This window comes from Canis aureus, chromosome 30 (assembly GCF_053574225.1).
Source record: "Canis aureus isolate CA01 chromosome 30, VMU_Caureus_v.1.0, whole genome shotgun sequence".
Lineage (NCBI taxonomy): Eukaryota > Metazoa > Chordata > Mammalia > Carnivora > Canidae > Canis > Canis aureus.
Window position 1 is genome coordinate 22,578,244 of NC_135640.1, and position 15,832 is coordinate 22,594,075.

Sequence of the window (15,832 nt, forward strand, 5' to 3'; positions counted from 1 at the left end):
GGTAGAGAATGCTAGATCTTAGGATATTTATTAATCAAATTGTATCCCTATTCAATCTCCCTGTGTCTGCCCTCAACATGCAGTACACACACACACACACACACACACACACACACACACACACCATATACCCTTAAGGAATTGAACAGTTTCTCCCTGGGTGCAATAATCTTGCATAAAAAAGAAAAGAGAACAAAATAGATACTTTTTTTCTTCATGATTTTCTTCTTAGAAATCAAGTAAGGAAGGACCAGAATGTTTATCAGCCACATTTCTAAATAAATAAGCTCTTGATAGCAAAACAAAAAATCAGGTCTCTCAAAATTATTCAAAGTGGTCAAATTTGTAGTAACTTCATGAAGTAATAGAAAACTGAAGCATAGTACATGTATAAGGGTTCTGGTATGGTTTGTTCCCAATACACACACATATACTATCAGAGGACACAAAAGTAGAGGCAATCCAGTTTTTAAAAAATATATATTTTAATGCTTTTGTTCAAGGAGTCCATTTTTTTAATCTTTAAACAAATATAATGATTAAAAATATTTAGATGAAAGATTTTTACAAAATGTCTTTAAGATCTGAGACAAATTACATTTTGGAGTTATAAATAAATATGGAAAAATGATTTATTTTATGTTTTATCACATTTATTATATATTATACATGTACATGTTATATAATTACATAATGTTATATTTATTATATGTAAAGCATATACATTAAGCCAAACATTTATTTTAAAGCCTGCTTTAATAGGAGCATTGGTACCAGAGGAAGAAAGGCATGAGAAGAGAAAGTATATTCATGGTATCCCTTGTAAACTGTCCCTTCCACCCTGAGAAAACAAAGCCCAAATATGAGAGTAATATGACATCATTGAAAGTCTTGATAATTATCATTAATGACCCAAGAATTTAAGTCCTAAAACTTCCTAGACATGGCAGGAGGAAGACTAAAGTGATTGGTAACAAAGATGGTTCATTGCTGGAGTTTCATAAAATCTCCAGATATATACTATGAGTCTAAATCCATCTCTGCAAGTTTGATCACTAACATATAGCTATATCTATTTGTTAATAGACCTAGAACTTTCTAGGTCTCTGTATTTGTGTAATCTCTAGCATTATAAAACTGTACATTTTGACAAGGGAAACAAACACTAGTGTTTTAATTTTTGCTTTATTTCTAGTAAGAAATAGGCAATGTGGAATGACAGATACAACATTATTCTTACTTTTCTTGCTTTCTGAATAAGCTATCATTTCCACTTTATATCTGTTTGAAATCATCGGAAGCCTTATCAAATTAGGTACATTTGAAATTTCAGTTTTATTAAATTTCTATATGTGTATCATGTATTGATGAAGTATCTTAGATATGTGACTACTATATGAATGGCATACTTAGTATATGTAACACATATACATATAAACCAATACTTAATAAAAAGGTGTGAAATGAGACTGTTTCTGTTTCTCTTTTTTAAGAATATTGGCTATATCATTAGAGCAAAGCTGTAAATTTTTTGTTTTTTATTATAATTAATTAATTCCCATTGTTGTTTTGCTTAAACTCTTATTAATCACAATGATTGAATTCTTAATTGTAGTTATATTTTTCCTTTTAAGTAGTTTTAATATGACATATAATCTTTTGTAATATTCTCTTTCCTGAAGATATTCTAATGTTGCTTTTATTTCCTTATGGATTATAAACATAGTTCTTTGATATTATTTTTTATTACATTTTTTATTTTAATTCCAGTAGAGTTAACATACAGTACTATATTAGTTGCAGGTGTACAATATAGTGATTCAGCACTTCTATTCATCATTACTCAGTGCTCGTCATGATGAGTGTACTCTTAATCCCTTTCACCTATTTTATATTCTGTGTATGGTAATTCTTATTTGGAAGGCAATGCACAACTGTTACTGCTGGTTCTTGACCGTAATGCTTTTCTCTTTTTATTTTTTTTCCTTGTGTCTCAGGTTATCCTGCCACTTTTTTGAAACATCATTTGTAGAAATTCTTTGAAGTGTGGTACAAAGGAATCTGCTGAAGACAATTTGCATGTGCTGGTGGTCAGGAGTCCAACAATTAGCAGGAGCCTGTATCCTACTAGAGAAGAATAATTTTAACCCACATTCAAGAATTAAGGTTTCTTAGACCTTGTAAAACTAATCAAGCCTGCAAGCCCATGGGAAGACAACTTCTTTCCCATTCAGTCTTACCTTTGGCATATGGTCTTCTAGAGTTCCGGATTTGTGTTTCATAGGTAAGTGTGGTTGTGTAGAGACTTAAGGTCTCCATCCAGGAGCACTTTGGACTTTGACTTCTGTCCCTCTTAAGTAGCTAATCTGGCTAATTTTCAGCTATTTTACAACTCTATTTTTTCTTATTAGTAAATACTCTGAGGGCAATATTGTTTTTTTAACACTAGTCATTTCTCTGGGCTATCATTTTTTCCTGTGTTTGGTTGGCATAAATTTTCTTGGTGATCTTTTAAAATGCAAACATGATTCTCATACTTATTTGTCAGACACATCACTCTCCCTTTTAGAGAAAAAAATTAAGCATCATAACTAATAAACACAACAATGAACATATAAGCACCATAATACACTAGCACCTGTAGCTGCTTATACTTTTTAATCTTAACTCTTTCCACTACACAACCTTAAAGTCTATATGATTACATAGAACCAGTGGAATTTTCCTAAATGGATCTTATTCATATTTTAATTGGCTCATGTACCTCTTCCCACCTTTTATTACCACTTCTCTATCTTTGCTTATTAATTCTAATAATTTATAACTGCTTATAGAAATATTTCATCATTCTTGTCTATTAAATTTGGAATTTAAATTATTTTCTTATTATTTTATATGAAATTTTAAATGATGTTACATATCATATTAAAGTGTGTAGCAAACATTCTTTATCACTTGTATTTTGCAGACATCTTCATCTTTCATTAAATACATTGTGGTTAATTTAATTAAATCAATTTTAGAGTGGTATAATTTTGATTTCCAACTTACAAATTTGATACAGGAAGCATAGAAAATACTTTCACATATACATATGACTTTCTAACGATCTGAAAATGTTTTCTTACAATATAGTTTTCAGTGTACTTATAGATTATATAAAATTCATTTCTAAATGAATGGTACAAAATGTACATTTTTCAACTTTTTTCTTCAATGGTCAACTGATACACCACACTACTGTTTTCATTACTCTTACCTTTATAAGTCTTCCATATCACATATTTTTCACAACATATTTTACCTTTAATTTTAGAAATGTTTATCTGATCTAGTATTTATTGTCATAAATGAGAAATATTTAGAGAGCAGACACTTAAAAGTGATGTTAGTCATTGATGGTTTTATTGTTTCAAAAAATTTTACACTGTTGCTTCACATATTTCTACCAACAATCCTATGTGGTAACTCGGATATATTTATCCTACTCATTTATGATCCCAAATTAAGATTCAGCAGATTTAGCCTGCCTCAAATCTGATAGTTTGTAAAGTTTTGTACCAGGAACCAAATAGCATGGCCTTATGGAGTCTAGGCCACCTCTCTTTCCACTTTTCCTGCCATCTGTATAACAAAAAACTTGCTTTGATAAACAATTTGATAAACATTGATAAAATATAGTTTACTGATAAACAATAGATTGCTTTGATCTTTTGATCAAATAGAATACTTCATTTCCACTAGGCACATGTAAATATAACAAATAACAAAATCCTTTCATTTTTATTAATTAATTAAACCCATTAATTTCCCTCTATCTCATTCAATGTGCTTTCAATATGAAGTCCTTATTCATTTGAATGCTATAGCTTGGTTTTTATTAGTTGGAATATCATAACTAGAATGTGACTTTTATTTCATAGAAGGAAAATGAGTACACAAATGTCCACATATCATATGGTTAATAATGGTGAATTTGAAAACAGTTGCTGACCTATTTTGATAAGCCTGAGTTATTGTTATAGAACAAAAAGAATAACATTCAATAAAGTAAGCTTCTCCAATCTGCCCTAATTATAATATAACTTAGCTTTAACTTGGTCTAACTACATTACTTATATTCTTTGATGACTTTTCATTTTTTGTAAAAATGTTCACTTGGTTTCTTGTATCCTCTATCCTTTTGAAAAGTAATTTTACTTTTGTTGGTATTTTGATTTCACATAAATAATTACAGGTTGTTAGAAACAAATAACTTAATAAATATTTTTACATTTTCCTAGTAAATGTTATGTACTTAAATCTGTAAAGATCTTGGTAAAGTCAAATATTAATTTTACTATTTTTGGTGATAGATGTTCAAATGTAAAATATAACACTTGTGAAAGTATAGTAACTTATATAAAATTTAAATGGTGTCTAAAGACAAAAATACAAAGTAAGACTGTCTTATAGTATGCAAATATAACATTTAAAATGTTATTCTTTGTCATTTGGACATATGTTCATTTGGAAAATAAAAAGACCTTAAAATGTATGTGGCACTGGCAGTAGTCCTTCCTAGTTGCATTAGACTATTTTTCCTCTTTGCTTTCAGCTCGTTAGTTACTGCTTTCACAAGGGTGAGAATTGCACTTAAGGAATTTAAAAGGATCTCCTATGATTACCTAATCAAACTCTCAGAGAAAGGAGCTTACAACACTTCTGTGATGGTAACTTTTTTCTTAAGGAAGGAAAATGAATTCGTTCATTCCATTTAAAAAGACACTTGGTGCTAGAGTACTTTTCTTCCCTAGTTAATTTCCATCTGTTCTCTGTTGTAATAGACTTTCCACATCTCAGTCCACTGGTAGAACTGGCAAATAGCTGATTAGGATGATGCTACCCTTTTAGTACCTTTGCATGTATAAGGGAAGATTTGCCATAATATCCATAGCTTTGTCCCTTGTAGACGTAATGGTACTAATGTTTTACTCCAATAGAACTTTTAAAATCTTATTGCTCATTTAGTGATGTGTTCTTCAACTCATCTGGAAATTGTGGTAAAGAAATTCTCTGGGAGTTTTAAAATAGGGTTTTAAGCCAAGCCTTTGCACATAGAAGCAGTACAGCAAATGAAAGCTACAAACGATACTCCTTCAATCTTTAGCAGTGCCCGGAAATTCTGTCAGAATGAAATTACAGGTTAGAAATATGGTTCAATACCCAGGCAGTGCCTATCCTGGTCTGAATCAGAGACAGAAATCTCCTGTAGGCCTCAAACATATTTTGTGGTTACATTTGAAATTCTCCACCCAGATGGTGCTAAAGCTAGCAAGGTCACGACCTGAGAATTAATGGTCAGTTTAGTGAGGTCTGTTTAGTACTGCTCACCATGCTTGACCTGCATGCCTCATTCCCTGTGGGTTACTCCATTCTCTTTCCATCAGCTCTCAGCTCTTTCAAGTGAACTTGACCTCTGCCCTCACTAGAGTTGCAGTTTTCACCTGATCCTTCCATTCTCCTTGGCTACTCAGATCTTGATTTTTACTTACCAATATATGACAGAAAATTATAGATGTGGAAAGATTCAAAACACTTAAATACAGAAAAAGTTGCATGTTCAAAACTAATCAGAAATGACATGAGATAACCAAATTGATGACTAGACGCCAGGGGCTCAGAAGCACTGACATGAGGCCAAGATTAATTATCAACAGAAGTTACACCAGAACTAGAAAGCCATACCATTGGCATTCTCTTCTCTTTGCATTATCTTTATTATATTTATTATTATAGTTATTTTTTGTCCTTCCTATTGAAGAACCACATAAGAACTAACATTATAACATTACTGATATCTTAGAACACACTAGTTCTTTTCTTAACAAACTTAAACCATCAACAATTACATAAGGAAATCAGATTTTAAAAATTGGACACTAGTAAAAGAAAGCCATTAAATTGAGTAACCTTCTTTCAAAAAAAGAAGAAAGAAAGAAAGAAAGAGAGAAAGAAAGAAAGAAGAAAGAAAAGAAAGAAAGAAAGAAAGAAAGAAAGAAGAAAGAAAGAAAGAAAGAAAGAAGAAAGAAAGAAAGAAAGAAAGAAAGAAAGAAAGAAAGAAAGAAAGAAAACTGTTCAATTCCTGCTGATTTCACCTAAAATCTGTGTGTAAAAATTAGTACAGTGAAGTAAGATCACAACTGGTGATACCCTGAGGAGCCACATGTGTGGTCTAAAGGCAATACTTAATACTAAATTTTTCTATTTTATAATATTTTATCTCCTATCCTAGTTTTTCCATAATGATATTAAATGATTATTAGATTTTAATCAAAGATAAAACATTTTGTATAATTTTTAAAAAATGTAACACCTGCAAGCTTATGTCTAAGACACTTATACTGATTCACTGAAAACACACTTTATAGAACTTTCTTTATTCATTCATGTGTTCATTTGTGTATTCAACAATTATCTCACAATTATTACTCCATAGTAGAGACATGAAATATAAAAATAAGACATAGCTTCTTATATATGACACAGAGAAAAAGATAAACAGAGAGGCAGAAAGGTAGGTATTTAAAAACTGATAGATAGATGCTATGCTATGTTAGGTACCATACAATATACATACGAATGTGGGAATTAACAGAAAATTCTTTTTTTTTTAAGATTTATTATTTATCTGAGAGAGAGAACAGGAAGGAGGGGCAGAGGGAGCATGAAAGAGACTCTCAAGCAGACTCCCCACTGAGTGTAGAGCCTGACAGGTGGCTTATCTTAGGATCCTGAGATCAAGACCTGAGTCAAAATTAAGATTTGGCCACTTAACTGACTGAACCAAGCAGGTGCCCTGCAAATTCTTTTAACACAGAGAATGGTAATCTATTCTAACATTCATCCTATAAGCATAGCATCAGGGAATCCAATTCAGAAATACATTTTAAAGTGAGACTTGAGACTTCATTTATGGTTAGATTATAGAAAGTCATGGATAACCTTTACTCCTACAGAAACAATAAGAAATCACAATATTAAAAAAAAGAAATTATACTTTTCTTTGAAGCCATAACGATCTGTGGGCACAAAGACATTAAAAGTACTAAAGTCTAAAAGTAGATGCCCTTCCTAGATGAATTGGGGCATGAGATACTTTTATATGTAGTTCTAGTTGCTGAGGTTGGGGTTAAAACAGATATAAGAACCAACCAGCCCAAGAAAATATTTGAAATATTAGTCATATTTTGACCAAGTCTGGGCTGGCATGATGTGTTGGAATCTAAAGGAATCTGAAATGTATTGTTAATTATTTACAATGAGTATTTCTTACCAGAATTATCTGAGTAAGCAGAGATTGGGATTAGGACAGGAAAACGAAAGGAGATCATGTGTTATAAAATCCACTTAGGTCAATAAAAAGAAGATAAATCAATTTAGGAAAAAATACAGATAATGGATGATGAAGGAAAAAGATATGAACCCCAAATAATTTATCAAAAAATATTTTTTTCTTCTTATAGACTTTATTTACTTGAGAGAAAGAGAAAACATGAGCAGAGGGTAGGTCAGATAGAGAAACAGACTTCCTGCTAAGCGTGGAGGCCACAGGCCTGGATCCCAGGACCCTGAGATCATGACTTGAGCCAAAACCAAGAGTCTGATGTTCTACTGACTGAGCTATCCAGGCACCCCCAAGAAAAAGATTCTTTACAACAAATGCTAAATAAATAGATTTCAGATGAAATCTTAAATAATTTTTTGCCAGCATACCCACATTACAAGAAAAACTAAAGGAAACTCTCCAGTTTAAGAGAATACATCAAATGGTATTTGAGCAAATATCTGAAAAAGTAAATGTGTGGGCAGGAATAAAAGTTTGTTTCATTATGTATCTATTAATCTTTATTTTATGTAAAGGATTATTGATGGTTTAAAGCAAGATGATGACAATATATTATGAAGTTTATATGACATGTACAATTAAAATGTATGACAGCAGGAACATATAGGGGGAGTAGAATATCCACCTTTTTGGAGCAATATAAGATTATTTGAAAATGTATATTGATTTCCTAAAAGTAAATCTTGTAGTCTCAAGAGGATCTAAAAACACAAATCCATGGTAAAAGAATTTGCTATAAAGTTGACTCTCTTTCTCTTCCCATTCTCTTCCATTTTATCAATGAATAATTCAGTCCTAAAGCTGTTAGATAAATCAGAGCAAGTCAGGGATCAATTTCTGGGTCTAAGGAAGCTGTTGTGGCACAGAGCAGAGTGTTAGGACCCAAGCAGAGTGGGCATAATATCTTCATGGTAGGCATAATGAGTTTGACCCAAGCAGGATGCAGAGGGGTGATTTTGAATGTGGTAAGAGAGCTCCAGGAGAAAGGGTTTTGGTGAGAGGAGCTTCCCATATGAGGAGTGTGAGTTTGAGTAGGACAGCTAAGTCATCCCAAGTGAGAGATCTATCATGCGAAATCAAAATTGAAGAGTGACTAAGGAGAGCTTCTACCCAGATAATGGTCCAACAAGAGGAAGCAGAGCCCAAGTATGAGCCAGGCATTCATGAATGTGAGCTCTGCAGTGTGGTGTGTCAAAACCTGAGTATTTTCAGAAAGGCATCCACATGGAGGCAGAACAGCCTGACTATAGGGTATAGATAGAGTGGTGAGAGGGGTGTATGTGAGTGGGGGTAGTTCAGGGCAGGGTCTAAGCCTAAGCAGAGTGAGGAGAGCACTGGTGTAACATCAATTCAAGGAGATGATCTTCCCAAGATGTCAGCCTCAGGCAAGATGAGCAGAGCATCTATGCAAACAGACTAATAACTTTGGGTGAGTAGTTACGTCCCCAGGAGGATGAGGGGGAGATTTTCATAGACAACCTGGTGTGAGGTATTGGCAACGGAGCAGGGGGAGTAGGGAGTCAGAGTATAAACAGTGATAAAACAATCTGCTCAGGGAGGAGGGTGGAGGCAGATGCATATTGTTTATATACAGTGGGACTGATTGAATAAGTACATTTTTTGAAAATCATAGGGTCATATTTCTCACTGGAAATATGAAGAAGAAAAGTAAAGTGAATCCTTTGTCTTTGACTTAAAAGTACTGATATGGATTTATGTTTGTTTGTTTTTAAATATAAAGCCATTATTTTAGGGCAGCTTTAGGTTCATAGAAGAATTGAAAGATAGATGTAGAGATTCCCCTTATACTCCCTGCCTACCCACATCCATAGTCTCCCTCATTATCAACATTCCTCAAGAAAGTGGTCACTTATTACATATGATGGATCTACACTGACACATCATAATTACTCAAAATCCATAGTGTACCTTAGGGTTCAGTGTGTTGTATATTCTATGGATCTGGAAAAATGCATAATCATATGTATCCAGCATTATGGTATCATGCAGAATATTTTCACTGTCCTAAAATTCTACTGAGCTCCACTTATTCATTCTTTCCAATCCCTGTCAACCACTGTTCTTTTACTGTCTACATACTTTTACTTTTTGCCAGAATGTCATACAGTTGGAATTATACCATGTATAGTCTCTTCAAATTGGTTTCTTTCACTTAATAATATACATTTAATATGTGTCCATGTCTCTTCATGGCTTGAAAGCTCATTACTTTTAAGTCTGAGATAATATTCTATTGTCTGGATAAACCACTGTTTACTTACCTATTAAGCTACTGAAGTATTCCTTGGTTGCTTCCAAGTTTGGGCAATTATGAATAAAGCTACTATAAACAAATGTTTGCAGGTTTTTATGTGAATATCGGTTATTAACTCCTTTGGGCAAATATCACGGGATGTAATTTCTGGGCCATATGATAAGAGTATTTTTAGTCTTGTAAGAAACTATCAAACTGTCTTTCAAAATGACTATGTAAGTCATCATTAAGAAAATTAACAGGAGTATGACCTGAGAATTAGAAGGTAATAATGTAATAACGCTAACTTCTTAATTTTGATGTCAGATATACACACTACATATTTGGGGTATTGGTCATTACTTATGATGGTCTCTTTGAGTCAACTTGTTTAAGGCAAACTGCTAAGATGGAAGGGAGGGCTATAATCACCTTAGAGCCAACACATGCCTTTTCCCAGTCGTTCAATCAAACATCAGTCTAAGGTGCTAATAAAGAACTTTGCAGTGTGCAGTCCATAATTAGTTGACATTAATCTAGGGAGATAATCCCTTTCTGACTATCTGTGAACACAAGTTTAATACATACACATGGAACTCTATCCTTCCCATGACCTCTTTTTACTGATTACTTGCCTCGTGGATTTCAGACAACTTTCGGCAACCTCCAAAATCACAAGGCAAATTCCTTACAATGTATTGCTCAATATCTTTATCCTCTACTTGTTCTACTTTTCTGGTTGTACTCTGGGTGATACATTACTGGTTCAAATGGTTCAGGAAAAAAACTTTTAGTATATTTCCAATTTTTCTGTAACTTTTGATTATTTGAAAAATATTAAGGAAAGACCATAGAAGGTTAAAATGGCATAGTAAGTAGAACTTAAAAGGAGAAATTTGTTAGGTGGAGAATGCAGAATGGCAATATCAGGCAAAGGAAAACATATGTGGAAAGGAACAATAATAAAATAAATTGTACAAATAATGACAGGAGAGCAGTTTATTATGTCTATAGTATAGTTTTCTTTTCTTTTTTTTTTTAATAGTGTAGTTTCCATGAGGTATGTGGGCAAAGCAGAAAATGAAGCCTGAGAGCACGGTTGAGACCAGATGGTGATGAACATTTTATGTTATGCTATGGTATTTATAATGCAATCCAGGATCAGGATTAACTTAAAGATAGGTAATTACTATTGTGGTAAAGTCTACTTGCAGAAAATAACTCCACTATGTATGTGGCCAAGGTGGGAGGGATAAGATGGGCAAGCATATATAACAGGGTCATTCAGGATTGGAGAAAAAAAATTGATATTATTAGCAGGATAGTTACATAATCCTACTTAGGGGACAATGAAACGTGACTTAGACTGTGATAGAGGAGTTACCAAAAAAAGGGTTGATATGAGATGGCATCAGCAGAATTTATTTTTTTTAAAAAATATTTTATTTATTCGTGAGAGACACACAGAGACAGGTAGAGATATAGGCAGAGGGAGAATCAGACTCCCTGCAAGGAGCCTGATATGGGATTCTATCCGAGGACCTGAGGATCACTACCTGAGTCTAAGGCAGACGCTCAACCAGAGTCACCCAGATGCCCAACATCAGCAGAATTTAAAGACTGATCCACAAGGAAGTGATGGAAACAAAGGAACCAGTGATGTCTCCAAAAGCTTCAGCTTGAAAGTAAATAACTGATTATACCATAGATGGAGTAGTGAATTGCAGAAAAGAACAAAATCCAGTCAGGATTAAAAAAAAAAAAAAAGAGTTAAGTTTGGGCCATGTTTGGCATGTGTTACATGAGCAGTGATAATTTAGCAATGCATATAGTGTTTTAATATCTATGTTTGAATTGTTAGAGGGCTTTAAAATTTGGGTATCATCAGGAGGGTGACTGGAAAGCATGAAAATAAATGGAATCAAAGGAAGAATTGGTATTTTTAGACAAGAGGAGAGAAAATCACAAAATGTTTTCCCCAAATTTTGTCTGATCATAACTTTAAGCCAGTCATCATCATCTATCCTTTTTTTTTTTTTTTTTTTTTTTTTTTAAATTTTTATTTATTTATGATAGTCAGAGAGAGAGAGAGAGAGGCAGAGACACAGGCAGAGGGAGAAGCAGGCTCCATGCACCGGGAGCCCGACGTGGGATTCGATCCCAGGTCTCCAGGATCGCGCCCTGGGCCAAAGGCAGGCGCCAAACCGCTGCGCCACCCAGGGATCCCATCATCTATCCTAACAGACATGGGGGTGGGAAGGTACAGAAGCAAAGCCTTGAAAACAATGATAATCGTATCCATGCACTCCTTGAGAATAGTTTTTCTAAATGTTTTCAATCACAAATATACTTAAGCATGATATCTGTGTACAGGTAATCAAGAAATGATTATTTCTCTATTTGATATATCCATAAATGAAGTATTCGTGCATATTTTAGGTAAAAATTACTTAAAAGCCTTGGGAATATTTTTCTGCTCTCCTGCAATTAAATATGCAAAACTTGTTTCTCTTGGTCTCTAGGATTCTTTACTCTTTGCCATTTTGTGACATTTTGAAAATAGTATACCAAATAGAAAAGGCATGATCTGCCCTTTAGAAAACAATGGCACAAAATGCTTATATTTTCAAGGCTGAACAAATGACTTGAAATGGATGAAATCTGTTCTAAAAGAAGCCCATATATCATAAGTCACAAAACACTAATCTAATTGGTTTGGGGATGGTTCACTTTTACTGATTTTTTTTTTCATAAATGCTGTTTTTCTTAGAATATGGTAACTTTTCATCCAAAATCCTTAAGTAACCTGTACATTAGTTGGAGCTAATGTAGGGTGCTACCTTTGTTTCAGAGTAAATGACAGGCCTCTGCAGCGGAAAAGGATTTTCAACTAACCTCTCCCTTTATATTTTGAAAGAAATAATCTATTGATAAGTATGTGATAGTTCAGGAAACAGAAATTCACAAGGGGTTTATTTAGCTTTAGAGTAACCGCTGGGTTTATTCTGACCTCATTTCTCCTTTATACAAAGTGAATCTGAGTGTTAAGTATTCCATGGGCTTACAAACTGCAACATAACTGATTGTTGAATTAGGATAAAATGAGATGATGTATGTAAAACACTCAGAGATAGAAGTTTTTTTTATTATTGTCACAGCTTCCACATTTTGGAAAACAGTCAGCATGGTGGTTGTCAATACCGATTACAGTGATAGTTGATTCAATCTTCTACCTGCTGAACTGTAATGTTCACACCATAATCTGATTTGCTTCAAGATGATGTTGTAATAATAAATTGCAGTTTTAGATATAAAAGTACTTAGAATATATTCAGCATTTGTCACATACTATATTTTTGTTTATTTCCACGTACTTTGTAGTTGTATTACTTTGTATGTATGTACCTAGATGTTAGAGTCAATGAAACCAGGTATTTCTGAAACTCATGGTAATGTGATTCAAAAAGTTTTTGAAACAGACTAAATAATCATTTAGACATAGTATATGATTATAACTAAGGGTAAGTTGATGTAGAATTAATATAATGTTTTCCCAGTTTTTGAGGACAAATGTCACTAACGATGATTCATATATTGTTAGCTGTGTGTTTCTCATTGACAGTATCCTGTCCATACAAAAAGTGATAATATTTTGCTAAAGTTTTTTAAAAAAATTATGGCCTTTACTCTTTGCATATAATTTGAATTATATAGGAAAAATGTTTTCTAACCATATTCCAAATTCCAGAATTGAGGACTGGCTATATCCCTGACATTTTCACAATTAAAATAACTTATCTTGTTTAATTGGTCTTTAAATAAAATGTTATCAATCCATACCTACTAAATCTCTCCATACATTATTTTTTGCATGTTAGCCATTGTTGAATCAATATCTTCAAATCTGGATGAAACTGGCATTAGTAATTACTAAACATTTTACAGAATTTTGTTATTTAAACAACACTTTCAAATGTATAAGCGAAATACTCAAAAATAGTTCTTAAATGTATATTATATTTCAGATGATATGATAAATTTATTTGAACATCAATTTTATTAGATACGTTGGCAAGGTATTATTATTCTATGTTATGGATGGATCTTAAGACACCAAATAATTGGAGTACAAGTATAACAATATAAAAAATATAAGTGGAAGATTTAAGGTATATAATCCTGATTCAATGAATTTACAAGGATATGGTATAAAAATCATACTGTGATTTTGCAATACTGCATTCTGCTGATCTTAAAGAGCATATGGTTTTGTGAAATAAGTATTAATTTTTAGATGTATCAGCTCCAACGGAATTTTTTTTTCCCAACGGAATTTAAAATAGGATGAGAACACTACCAGTGAATTTTTTCACTGTAAAAAACAAGTAGCTTACTACTCAACATTCTTAATATATGTTTAATCAAGAAGACATGACCTATGATTGTAATTGTGCACTTGAATCCAGAAAAGAGTTGAGATGTGTGATTTGATGAAAGCTGTTCAAAAACTTTTTTTGTAAGAAATAACATTTATTGTATCAAGGAATACATAAGTATCTATTATCAGAAACACTAGCATCTCCCTCTAGCCCTCATCCTCCCTCAGGATTGTCACATCTGTAATTTTAACCTTGAATGTCTATTTCATAATATTTCAGATTAGCACATATCAATTCACTTTCTGCTATGAAAGATAAAGACTGACTTAAATCTGCATTGTTTATCTCGTGTACCCACACCATAATTTGTTACATAATTGTACGTAGTTTTCAGCTGCATGCCTTTATTATTTACATCATAATTTTGTGCAATATATATTTATGAGTTTTAGATAATGATTTATCTTAGGAAAAGGAAAGATATTAGGATCCAGTCCCTCATGATGTCATTCTCTTCTCTTTTTGTGTATGTCTTCATATTCACAGTTATATTGTCTCCTACAGCTATAACTGTTTTCTGGGTCTTAGCTATAGTTGATTCTAAAAATTAAAAAAACAGAAATTCACTGTTATTATTATAACAGTATGTATATAATTCACTACATATCTAAAGGAACATTAGTCAACTATTGCAATGCATGAACCAGTCAAAAGAAAATATTCTTAGCATGACAATGATAGTTAGATTTCAGTATTTTTGAAGTATTTTTTCTGTCATTTCATTTTTTTTCATTTTTCTTCTTCAAAAGCCTATCTTTACTTTCTTAAACTTTTTTTTTAACTTAGTGTTCTAAAATTTTACTGAGGTATGTGTAAGTATGGGTCTAGAATTTATCCATTTCAGTGTTTGTTGGAAAACCTGCTATGACCTTCAAATCTAGGAAGGTTTCTTCAGTTACTCTTTGATGATTTCTATAGTTTCAGTTTCATAGAATTCATTAAGTAGATCACTTTATATCCTTATTGTTTTCATATCTTTTTTCAAAAGACTATTTATTTATCTATTCATGAGAGACACACAGAAAGTAAGGCAGAAACACAGGCAGAAGGAGAAGCAGGCCTGATGAGGGGAGCCTGATGAGGGGCTTGATCCCCAGGCCCTGGGATCATGACCTAAGCCAAAGGCAGAGGCTCAACAACTGAGCCACTAAGACGCCCCCTATTGTTTTCATATCTTTTAAAAAAAGATTTTATTTATTCATTTAGAGAGAGTGGATGGAGGGCAGGAGAGAGAATCTCAAGCAAACTCTGCACTCAGTCTACAGAGCTTGACGAAGGGCTTGATCCGAGGACCCTGAGCTATTGACTTAAGCTGAAATCAAGTCAGACACCCAACCAAATGAGCCACCTGGGCATCCCTATTGTTTTCATATCTTTTATTTTATATTTGCTTATGGTTCTTATGTCTAGATACTACTGTAAACATTTCAATAATATTTTGTAACTTCTAAACTTTCTATATAAATACATATACATATGCATGTACGTGTTTTTCTAAATATTCCTTATTTTGTAGTGTATTGTCTTCATGGTTCTGGATTTAAACTTTCAATTCAAATTCTAATTCTGATTCTACCTATATGCCTAGATTTGCACAAATTATTTTCGACCTATGTTTGTGCTTTATTTCTATATTAATAAAACAGATAAAACATTGACTGATAAGTGTCTTGTCAGAAATTAGTGAATGCATACATATAAAACTTTATAAAAGCATTATGAATAAAATCAACATATTTTTAGAGTTAGTAA